This window comes from Elephantulus edwardii, unplaced genomic scaffold, assembly GCF_000299155.1.
Source record: "Elephantulus edwardii isolate Elephantulus edwardi_28Jun2011 unplaced genomic scaffold, EleEdw1.0 scaffold00042, whole genome shotgun sequence".
NCBI classification, from domain to species: domain Eukaryota; kingdom Metazoa; phylum Chordata; class Mammalia; order Macroscelidea; family Macroscelididae; genus Elephantulus; species Elephantulus edwardii.
This window is the reverse complement of record NW_006399792.1, coordinates 14,734,004-14,745,871: the sequence shown is the minus strand read 5'-3', so window position 1 is coordinate 14,745,871 and position 11,868 is coordinate 14,734,004.

Below are 11,868 nucleotides of genomic sequence, written 5' to 3'. Positions count from 1 at the left end.
GAAAGGGTGTTGGATTTTGTCAAAGGCCTTTTCTGCATCAATTGATAGGATCATGTGGTTCTGGTTCTTTGCTTTTTTAATGTGATGAATTACACTGATTGTTTTTCTTTTGTTGAACCATCCTTGCATACCTGTTATGAATCCCACTTGGTCATGGTGACTGATTGATTGATTTTATGTATCATTGGATTCTATTGGCCAGGATTTTGTTCAGGATTTTTGTATTTATGTTCGTATAGATATAGAGATATAGGCCTATAATTTTCTATTTTTGTGGTGTTTTTACCTGGCTTTAGTATCAAGGATACATTTACTTTATAGAATGAATGAATCTGGGAGAATTCCAACTTTTTCTATTTTCTGAAATAGTTTAATAGAATTGGTGACAGTTCTTCGCTAAACATTTGAGAAAATTAACTTGTAAAACCATATGGTCAAGGGGGATTTTTTGGCTATAAGTTGTTTTATTACCTTTTCAATTTCTTCTTTTGTAATGAGTCTGTTCAGGTGTTCAATTTTGGCTTGTGTCAGTTTAAGAAGGTTGTGCATTTCTAACTATTTGTATATTTCCTTTATGTTTTCATATTTGTTTGAGTATAGTTTTTCATAATATTCCATGGTTAGCCTTTTTATTTTAGTTGCGTTTTTTGTGACATTGCTCATAGCATCTTTTATTTGGATTATCTCTATCTTTTCCTTTGTTAGTTTTGCTAATAGTTTTTAAGTTTTATTAACTTTTTAAAACAACCAACTCGTGGATTTTGGGGTTTTCTTGATGATTTCAATTTTTTTCAGTTTTCTATTTCATTTATTTCTGCTCTAAGTTTTATAATTTCAGGTTTTTAAGACGGTGTCTGGTTTTCTTATTGTTCTTTTTCAATTTGTTGGAGATACTGGGTTAGAGTCAATTGTCATTTTTCCTGCCTTTTGATGTGTTTGCTTATTGTTATAAATTGACCTCTGATTACTGCTTTGGCTGTTTCCCAGAGGTTTTGGTAAGTGATGTTTTTATTGTCATTTGTGTCAAGAAACTTTTTCATTTCATTTTTCTTCTAATACCCAGTCATGTTCAAGTAAGGTGTTGTTCAGCTTCCAAATGCATGGGTTTTTTCCCTCTTTTATCCTCTTTTTATTAGATTCTAATTTTGTAGCTTTGTGGTCTAAGAAGATGCTTTGTATTATTTCTATGTTTATGAATTTATTGATGCTTGCCTTGTAGCCTAAAATGTGATCTATTTTGGAGAAAGATGTTGAAGAAGAAGTTATACTGTGCATTTTGGGAGTGCATTTGCCTATAAATATCTATGATATCAGGTTGGTTTATTGTGTGGTTTAATTCTTCAGCATCTGTGTTAAGTTTTTTCTGTGTTTTTATCATTTCTTAAGATTGGTGTATTGAAGTGTCTTACTACTATAGTAGTCTGGCCTATTTCCTTTTTTAAGTTTTATTAATGTTTGTTAATTATGTATTTTTCAGGTCTTTCATTTGGTGCATATGTATTTATTATTGTTATGTCCTCTTGTTCTATTGATCCTTTAAGTATTATGTAGTGACCTTCCTTGTCCTTTGTGATGGTTTTTGCATTGAAATTTATTTTATCAGAAATTAGGATCCCTACTCCTGCTCTTTTCTGGTTGCCATTTGCTTGGTCTATTTTTTTCCACCTTTTGATATTTAGTCTTTCATTATCTTAATTTTTTAAATGTGTCTCTGGTGGCAGGATATTGATGGATTTTTTTTCCATCCAATCTACTATTCTTTTTCTCTTCAGTGGTGCATTTAAGCTGTTCACATTTAGTGTGATTATTGAGAGGCAAGGTTTTATTGCTACCATTTTGTTGAGTTATTTTTGGTGTTATTGCTAGTTACTTTGGTCCATACTGCTTTCTGTGGTACTTCTGTAAGAAGGATATTTTCAGTGTTACCTGCAATGTTGGTCTTGTTTTTACAAATTCCCTTAGGTTCTGTTTTTTCTGGGAATACCTTGATCTCTCCTTCATATTTGATGGACAGTTTTGTTGGATACAATATTCTTGGTTGACAGTTGTGTTCTTTGAGTGTTTGATATATGTCCTTCCACTCTCTTCTTGCTCACATGGTTTTGGCTAAGAAATTTGCATTTAATCTTATTTGTTCTCCCTTATAGGTTACTCTTTGTTTCTCCCTTACTGCTTTCAGAATTCTCTGTTTTTCTTTGGTTCTGGCAAATTTGACTATGATATGCTCTAGTGTTTTTCTTTGGGGTCTGTTCTATATGATGTTTGCTCAACTTCTTAAATATATATTCTCTCATTCTTCATTATGCCTGGGAAGTTTTCTTCTAGTAATTCTTCCACAACTTTTCCAGTGCCTTTACTTGCTTCTCCCTCTTCTGGGATTCTAATGATGCATATGTTATTTCTCTCGATGGTGTCTCACATTATTCTTCGATTTTCTTCTTTTTCCTTCTTATTGATTCTGCTTTTTGTTCTAAAAGATCAATGATGACCATTCTGTCTTCTATTTCACTGGTTCTGTGTCCCATCTCTTCATCTTTTTCCATGTGTCCTTCTGTCATGTTGACAGCATCTGAAACATTGGACCTCATATTTTGGATTGTGGTTTCTTGTTTTTCCAGAAGCTCTAACACCTCGTTTGTTTCATCTGCATGGTTTTGGATTTTTTTAAGCTCCTCCTGGGTTTTGCTTGCATTATCTTGTAAATTTTCAAGTTTGTTTTTCACCCAATGAAAATATTTAATCATTGTTCTTTTAAATTCTGTGTCTGAAAGTTCCATCAGACTTTCTTGATTCAGAAAATCCATTGATACTGTGTTACCTTTATTGGGGTGACATCTTGCTTTGAGCTTGTGTAGGGGACAAGTTACCTGCTTCTTATGTGACATTGTTGTGGTAGATTTTTTTATGCCTAAGGCAATAGGTTCTTGATCTGAAATCAGTGCTCCAGAAGAGCGTGGGGCAGCTACCCTGTTTGTGTTTCTCTATGAACTTCTGACCCAAGGGAAAATTTGCTTCAGTTCAAATGAGAAAAGGCTTGTGAAAGCAGCCTCTTCTCTCAGACAACTGTTGCAGCAAGGCTAGTTCAAAATGCTCCAGTCTAAAGGTAGTTAATTGGGTATGAGGAGATGCAAGGCAAAGTGTGGAGATGCACGCAGGGTGGGCATACATGCAGGGCAGATGTGCAAAGACATCATCATATGCACACAGGATGGGTGTGCACCCAGATGCATGGTGGTGGTGGTGGGGGGAGCATACAGACACATGCAGGAGGGGTGTGTGCATAGATGCAAACATAGAGACCTGAATGGAAAAACCCGGAAGCCTTGATTTCCTCCTCGAGAACTGGGTCTGCTGCCTCGCTCAAGCTCCAGCTGTCTCACTCACTCCTACTTGAGATTAAGGCGTCCTACATGGTCCAGCAAACAGCAGTGTACCCCACAAAGTACCTCACTCAAAGTCCAGCTGGTTTGCTTGCTCCAAGCAGGTCGCTGCTTCTGGTAGGTCACTCTCAATGCAGTTCACTCTTTTTTGAAGGTGGTGCAAATTCGGTGTCTTCCTAGTTAATAGTCATTCATGGCTGCTTGCAATGGGGAGGCTGCTGATGACGGGGCAGCTACTGATGAAGCCTTTAGTATTATTTCTATATTTCTCTGTTATAAACTGCCTATTCCTCAGGTGTGCTTAACTAAGCACTATTCCCAGAATCCCCAGGAATCTTCAACCTATCTTCTTTTATCTATGTAATTTCCTTCTTTTAGAATATTCTGTTCTTCAATATCTATGTTTTGGTTTTTTATTATGTGTCTTTTCTGACTCATAGTAACCCTATGACAACAGAACATAACACTGTATGATTCTAATTATCCTGACAATTATTGATGTTTAATTCTCTGAAACTACTATGCTTGAAGTTTGATAAAAGTAACCCTTTCTCAAAAAGTGATTGAAGGCACTTTGATGTCTCCCTTTACTTTTTATTTTAGTTTTCAATCCTTAGAGATATATTCTTGCAGGAAAAGCCCCAATGTAAGGCATGTTTGACTGCTTCAAAGAATAGAAATAAAGATCTTATGGGTGGGGTTTAATTCGCAGTTCATCACTATTAGTCAGAACTGACTCATGGTTAACTCTCCATTTTATTTCTGAGTCTGTAAATCAAAAGGGAAAATATCATCCTTTGTTTTGGAAGGCGAAATGAGAAAATTACTAAAGGAATGCTGTAGAAAATGAAGGAACTAAAATATTAAGAATGATTTATAGTTTAAGATAAGCAATTACATAAAAAAGTGTAATACTTACAGTCATTTTCTGAAAGCTTTCTAACTATTAGAGGTTTTAATGAAGTTAACTGCAACAGGTCATTAATGTATATAAAGAAAATATACAGACTTTAGGAGCATAGACTTTTTAAGCATAAATAGTCACTCTCTAAAGGTCTCTACTGGTGAGACCTAAAGCAGATAGATTAAATACTCTCAACCTTAATGCTTTTGTTACATGGAAATGATAATAAATAATAGTATCTATCTCACAGATACTGAACACTTAAGTTAGATAATAGATACCTAATACTAACCATACTTTAAAGAAAATAAATACAAAAGTAATGTTAGGGGAAAAATATCACAAGGAGGATCTGGTGGCTTAGTGAGCAGCTTTAAGGATTGGGGTTTTTAAAAAGTTGTAGTTTATAGATAATCAAAGCTCCAAAATAACTATTATTTTACTTCTGTTTAAATGTCATCCTAAGAAGTAAAGTATATAATCAGGTGAAAAAAAAATTAGAAACAATTTTGCTTATGTTGAGTCTGAAGTACAAATGTCTTAAAAAAACATCTTGACTTGTATGCATTTCATTTAAAATTAATCTATTTTCAGACTATTTAAAGTTACATGTTTAAGATGTATTTCTTGGAGCTAAGATTTGATATGAATTTTTATTTGTGTTTAAGACATATACTGAGGTCAATTAAAGGTGAAACAGCAGAGAATTCTAAGAAAAACCATTGCTATATTTTTCACTTTTCAAATATGCCAAAGAAAACCTTCAACTTGGGAAATGTTTTAAGAAATCTGACAGTACTGATTGATAGAAGTCAGAAATATTAGGAACTCTATCATCCAGCTTTTTGAAGACTTTGCTTCTAACTACAAATGCAAAATGGTTTCCCTCCTTCTTATTAGCAATGGGGTCTTTTACCAAGAGATTTCAGAACAAAAGGTAAGAAAGACAGTTAATTATAGCTAAGGCCTCACATGCCGAGTTAATGAATTTTAATGCATATCAATTAATAACTAATTGGGTTTTGGCCTGGCTATAGATGGAAATGTTGGGTAATGAGAAGAAAAGAGGCTCTGTTTTAATTTAAATACAACATTCATTCTTCAGTGAGTTGGTAACTCTGGTTCTCATTGTTTTTAAGTCAAAATAAAAAAAATTAACTAAACCCCTAAAGCCAAAGAATCTAAAGATCTATAAAAGTCAACATTCAGTAGGTTTTTTGTTTTTGTAGTGTAAGAATACATTTTCATTTAGAATCCATATAAAACTCATGGTAACCTATTCTTACATAAAACGATGATCTTTCAAAACATTTGTACATGCTAAGTAGGAAAATATATGACATCTGTAATTCCTAAAGTAAATAAATAAAGACAGGAAGTAAATTTTTAAAAGAGGAAAACAAGTAGGATAATTCAGAGAGGTCCAGAATCTTGGCCTCAGTACTTGACTGATATATGGAAAAAAATCACAAAGTTTTGAGTCTTATTTGTGCAACTGAAGGTCCCTAACATCAGCACATAAAATACTATTCAAGTTCAATATAGTAAAGAAGAAAAATGGCAAAAATATACTATAAACTTATAGTAATTAAACTTGCGTATTATCAGGAAAAGTTTCTAAATAATGCAGACATTAACTCCTAACTGAATGTATAAGCTCCTAATAAAAATGATGAACATTTGAGTTTACCTACAAGCACTTCAGAAGGAAGATCTGAAATCAACATCTGAAAATCAGATACTGAAAATGCTATGGAATATAATTTTACTCTGTACATAAAATTGACATGAGAATTGTGTTTTTTTTCCTGGTGATATTGGCTGAAAGAAATGCACATACATTAGTGCAAAGGATATTATCCCACAATAAGCACACACACATATTTGTCCAAAGGCTTGACTAAATAAACATCAACTTAATCCAATGGAATGAAGGATAGATTTTTACCCAGTGCTACTAGAAACTACACAAATATTTAGGATGGCACCTTAGCCTTTACTATTAACATTACACATGTATCTACCTTCTTGAGACCAGTAATCAACATGAAATCTAAAACCATAAGACTTGTACAGGAAAAAAAGAAATTATTTAGCTATCATTATGGGTAGGTAATTATTTAGTAGAAAGAAGACAAAAAAAACCCCATAAAAATGATTGATAAATTATAATTTAAATATAAAACTTTTCACCAAATGACACAATGTAAAAAAAAATAAATTAGATTTTATTTAAGTTTAAAAATAGCTCCTTAAAAGATAATTTAAAAATAAATAGGTGGAGAGATATAAACAAAATTTTGGTTTAGACATCCAGCATTGTCCCTCTGTAGAGGGGCTTTTGTTGTACAAAAGCGGAATAAATTGAGACAGATGCAAGAGACAATCTTGGAAACTTGAGCATTAAGTTAAAGAATAAAGACCTATTTTGAACAGAGATGGGAAGAAACTGGTTGGAAATAGAGAACAAGAAATGACAGTTAAAGATAGTGGCAATACTGGGATTGAGAACAGATGACAGCCTTGTGGAATCACCCACCAATAGGACTAGAGTAATCATGCAGATACACTCAAAGTAAAGAAGATCTCAGTTACTGACTGGAGCTAACAAGAGCTCAGATACCCTCACCCAGTGATCAAATAAGCACCCTGTTTATTCCTCCCTTCCTGATAATAATCAGGATGAGCATGCCCCTCTTCATGCAGTCTTGACTTAACATGAATAAGGTTCCATAGGTTCCATACCTCCTCTAACCTTTATCCAACCTTGACCTATTGACCACTTCCCCCTTTGCCTCCTCCTCACTGTAGCCCATCACACATTCTTTGTCTGACAGCCACAACAAGGAGTGGCAGACTACTTCAGCACTGCATTAGTTTCTTTCTCCATCCCTCTTGTTCACCAACATTCAGACAACATTGAGCTCTCATTCAAACTTTCCTGCCTGCTGGCACACCTCTCACAAATCCCAATTGCATGAGAGACAATGGAAATACAACCAGGCATGCATCTACCTGCCACTCACTGACCTCCATTAACCTGGCATTGGTTGGAACCCTTGTCACTACTAACTAGACTGACATACCTAGCACACCTGCCACTTGACCTACTTGTTTAGTACCACTGCCGGGCCCTACCCTACTGAAGGCAAATGGTAGTCAATGCCTGTCCATTTCCCCCCTCAGCTGCCCCACAAATACCAGAGAAGTGACTCATTTTCACTCACAGCCTAGTGGGTAGAGGAGAAAGATGGCAAAGACTCTATTATGGCCAGACTGGTGCATCTATCTTGTCTACCTGGATATATCAAAACAAAATATAAGAAAAAAGAGTAGAACATAACAAGCAAACATTAATACATAAATTTACTGTCATGAATTTGTCTTCCAAAAACATGAGTTTAATGAAGGAATATGGAAGTTATGTAATGATCTCTCATGATCCGATCAAATAGTTACTAAAGAATTAAGGGTAGAATGAATCACCCTATATGAATTTAAAGGAAGTTTTCCTGAGATATGGTGTGAGTTACAGATAAATAAAAGAGAATTGAGACCTCAAAAAGAAATCTATCTGCCTTTGATAAATAACTGAGATCTGTTAAGAAGAGAAGAAATAGTCTCTATTTGGTAAACTGTGCAGGCAAAACTGGTTGCTAGGAGGAGCTATTCCTTGGAGATGATGCTAGGAAGGGTGGAGGGTTGGCAAAGGACAGGAAGACCCTCAACTACATGGAATGACATGGTGACTGCTACAATGGGCCCTGAGTGTCAGGAAGTGTGAGGATGGTGCAGGATAGAACAGAAATCAGATCGTTTGTTCATGGGGTCGCTATGAGTCATGCTTGACTCGACGGTACATAACAATCACCACAACAAAAATCTACAACATCCTGCAGTCACAAGACAGATGGATTGACACACTGCCTGTAGCAATGTGCTCAAGTTTGCCAGAGATGATGAGATGGCACAGGATAGGGCAGGGCTTAGGTCTGTTGTTCATAGCAACTCAGAGTTGCTATAAGGCTTACTCAACAGCAAATAACAGCATTATTAATGAAAACTTAAAACACAAACAGTAGAAGACAAATTAGACAACTTGTTGTTGTTAGGTACTGTCAAGATGACTCATGAACCTGTGAACCACAGATAAGAAACCTTGACTATTCTATGCCAACCTCAATATTTCTGACATACTGGATTTACTTTGCTGCAGTTACTGTGCTAATCCATCTCTTTGAGGGTCTTCCTTTCTCTCACTGAATTTCTACCTTTCCAGCGAGATGTCCCTATCAAAGGAACATGCCTAAAATATGTGAGATGAAGCTTTGTTATATTTGCCTCCAAAGAGCCCTCTAGTTGCAACCAGGACTTCCTAAAAAGCAATGACATTTTTACAGCATCCTATGTGGATGACTACAAATTGTAGCTAACCTTGAGGAGAATGCGAATTTCAGAACATTTGATTGTGCTCATGTGAAACCTATATTAGGACTAGGAAGGAGTCCTCAGAACAGAGAAAGAAAATACTGCATGTTCAAAATCAGAGGAGGAGTGTGTCAGGGATGTGTTCTGTCTCCATAACTTTTCAATCTACATGCAGAACTGATCATTCAGGAGATTGAGCTTCATGGGAACGAATGTGGCATCAGGATTGGAGGAAGACTCATCAACAACCTTCGTTATGCAGATGACATAACCTTGCTTGCTGAAAACTAAGGAGGACCTGAAGTGTTTGCTGTAGATGATCAAGGACTTTGTCTTCAATATGGATTGAAGCTCAACATGAAGAAAACAAAGATTTTCACCACTGGACTAATTGGCAGCACTGTGATAGATGAAGAAGAAATTGAGATTGTTAACAATTACATCTTGCTCAGCTCCAAAATCAACACTCGTGGCACCAGCAGCCAAGAAATCAAAAGATGAATTGCACCGGAAAAATCGGTCAGAGATCTCTCCAGATTATTGAGAAGCAACAATGTCAGTCTAGAGTCTAAGTTACACCTGATCCAGGCCATGGTCTTCACAATTACTTACCATGCATCAGAGAACTGGACAATGACTAAGGATGACAGAAGAAGAACTAATACCTTTGAATTGTGGTGTTGGAGAGTCTTGAACATACCCTGAACTGCCCAGAAAACAAATAGGTTTGACTTGCAGATGGTGAAACCAAGTTTCTTCTTAGAGGCTAGGTTTTTGAAGCTCTGTCTCACATACTTTGGGTGTATGGCCAGGAGGGACCAGTTCTTGGAGAAAGACTTCATACTCAGAAGGGATGAGGGATGGCTCAGGAGAGGAAGATCCCAGATGAGATGAATTGAAACAGTAATTGGAGGAATTAGGGTAGGTGTGTCATAATTAGTGAGAGCGGCTCAGGACAGGGCAGGCTTCAGAGCTGTTGAACTTAGGGTCGCTATAAGACACAGGCAACTACATAGCACATTACAACAACAACGTCATTAAAGCAGGCTCTACTTTGAGGAACAAATGCACTGTAAATGTATTTTAAGTGTCTTCCAACCTGACACTTTCATCATTACATATTTTGTTAAATAATGTTCTGCTACTATTCATTGGGTTTTTGATGCTTATTTATCAGAGGTGGATGACCTTCCCAAGTATGATGTCCCTCTCCAAGGAATAGCCTTTCCTAGCATGATTCAGGCCATAGTCTTTTCTATTACTTGCTCTGTATCTGAGAACTGGACAATGAATAAGGTAGACAGAAAATAATTGATGCCTTTGAGCTGTGGTGTTAGAGAAGAGCACTAAACAGCCCATGAATGGCCAAGAGAACAAACAGACATGTCTTAGAGAGGATACAGCAGGAGTGCTCTTTGGAGGCAAGAATGATGAGGTTTCTCCTCATATACTTTGGGCATGTTGCTAGGAAGGGCTATTCCTTAGAGAAGAACATGATGCTAGGAAGGGTGGAGGGTCGGTGAAGGAGAGAAATACCTTCAACCGGGTGGATCAATACAGTGACTGCTGTAATTAGCTCTGGAGCATAATAGAACAAATGGCCAATCTTTTGTCACAGGGTTGCCATGAGCCATACTCAACAGTACAAGAACAACAAACAACATGTCCTAAAATATGTCAGATGAGGTTTTATAATCTGCCTTTAAAGAGCACTCTGATTATACTTTATCCAAGACATTTCTGTTTATTTTTTCTGGAACTACATGAGATAGTCTACATTTATTCCAACTATATGTTAAAAAGGTATTAACTTGAGTGAAGGTAAAGGAAATACACAGAACAGAGAAAGTTAGAATAAACAGATATGTAAGCTGAATAGGTGTGTATTGGCATACGCGAGTGAGACAACAAGCATATATCGATTTGTCTGAAAGTATTCTATATCTATATTTGTATATACTGTGAAGATATCTCTCTCAAAGAAGGGGTTTGGGGTTTTTTTTTTAGTTAATAGTGTATACAAGAAGTAAAATTATGCATAATACTTAACCAGACCAAATACTTCAAGGAACTGCATCACTGGGATTTAGGGCTTAGGACCACAGTCTCAGGAAAGAGTCTAGGTCAACTGGCATTTATACATTCTACTTTGGTAAATAATGACTGATCTTAGTAACTCTTGTACAACTATCTAGGATACAACTGTTGATCTCCTTCTATCCAAAGCAAAGATGAATAAAGAAAATCATGAATCTAAATGAAGGATTAGTCTGAAGGACTAATGATTACATGGATCACAGCTGTGATTAACAGAGACCAAAAGAATAAGATGGTTCTTGGCTGCCACTACCATTACTGATCACAAAGGAAGAAATGCAGGCAGAATAACCTAAAAAAATCATAAAATAACAGACTTACTGGTCTGATAGAAAATGATGGAGCTAAGAAATGAATGAACAAAACTATTAGCTTAGACTTAAACATGGAATAGTATTTATTTTTACTCCCAGAAGTTGTCTTTAAGAAGAGAGTGAAATAACTATGAGCAGTGTATTCTCCATAATAATCAACCATACAGATGAAAAGTATACCATTTCCCCCAAAACAAAGACAGGAAAAGGAAAGAATTATGAGCAAGTAAAAACAACCGAAGACGGAAGTTAGAAGACTGATGCTACTATTTTGTGGGAATAGAAATTAATATGACAAAACAAAATAAACATAAATTCTTGAATGGGAAATTAATTTATTATGTCAATCTTCACCTAAGCAATAAAAAAAATTACAAATTCAATACATTTTACAACTGGATTGAGGAGGGAGAAGTTATAGGTAAATTCTAACAAGCTAGAAAATATTTACAATATGTATCAAGAATTTTATCTTGCTCCCTCCCTCATCCGGGTCCTGGGCAAGTGGGTGCCATGCGCGCATCCCGCGGCCCAGCTGCTAATCAAGTTGTACTGAGGGAAAGCGCATCGATGGCGGCGCCGGGAGAGTGTGCCCAGCCGACCTGATTTGAAGCAGTGAAAGACTTGATGGCACTTACAAAGATAAATGCCACCACTCCTTGCTTTTTGGTTGGTACTTCTGCTTAGGAGCTGCATATGACACTTCACCTATGATATTTTACCCTTGACTTTGAGTTGCAAGTAG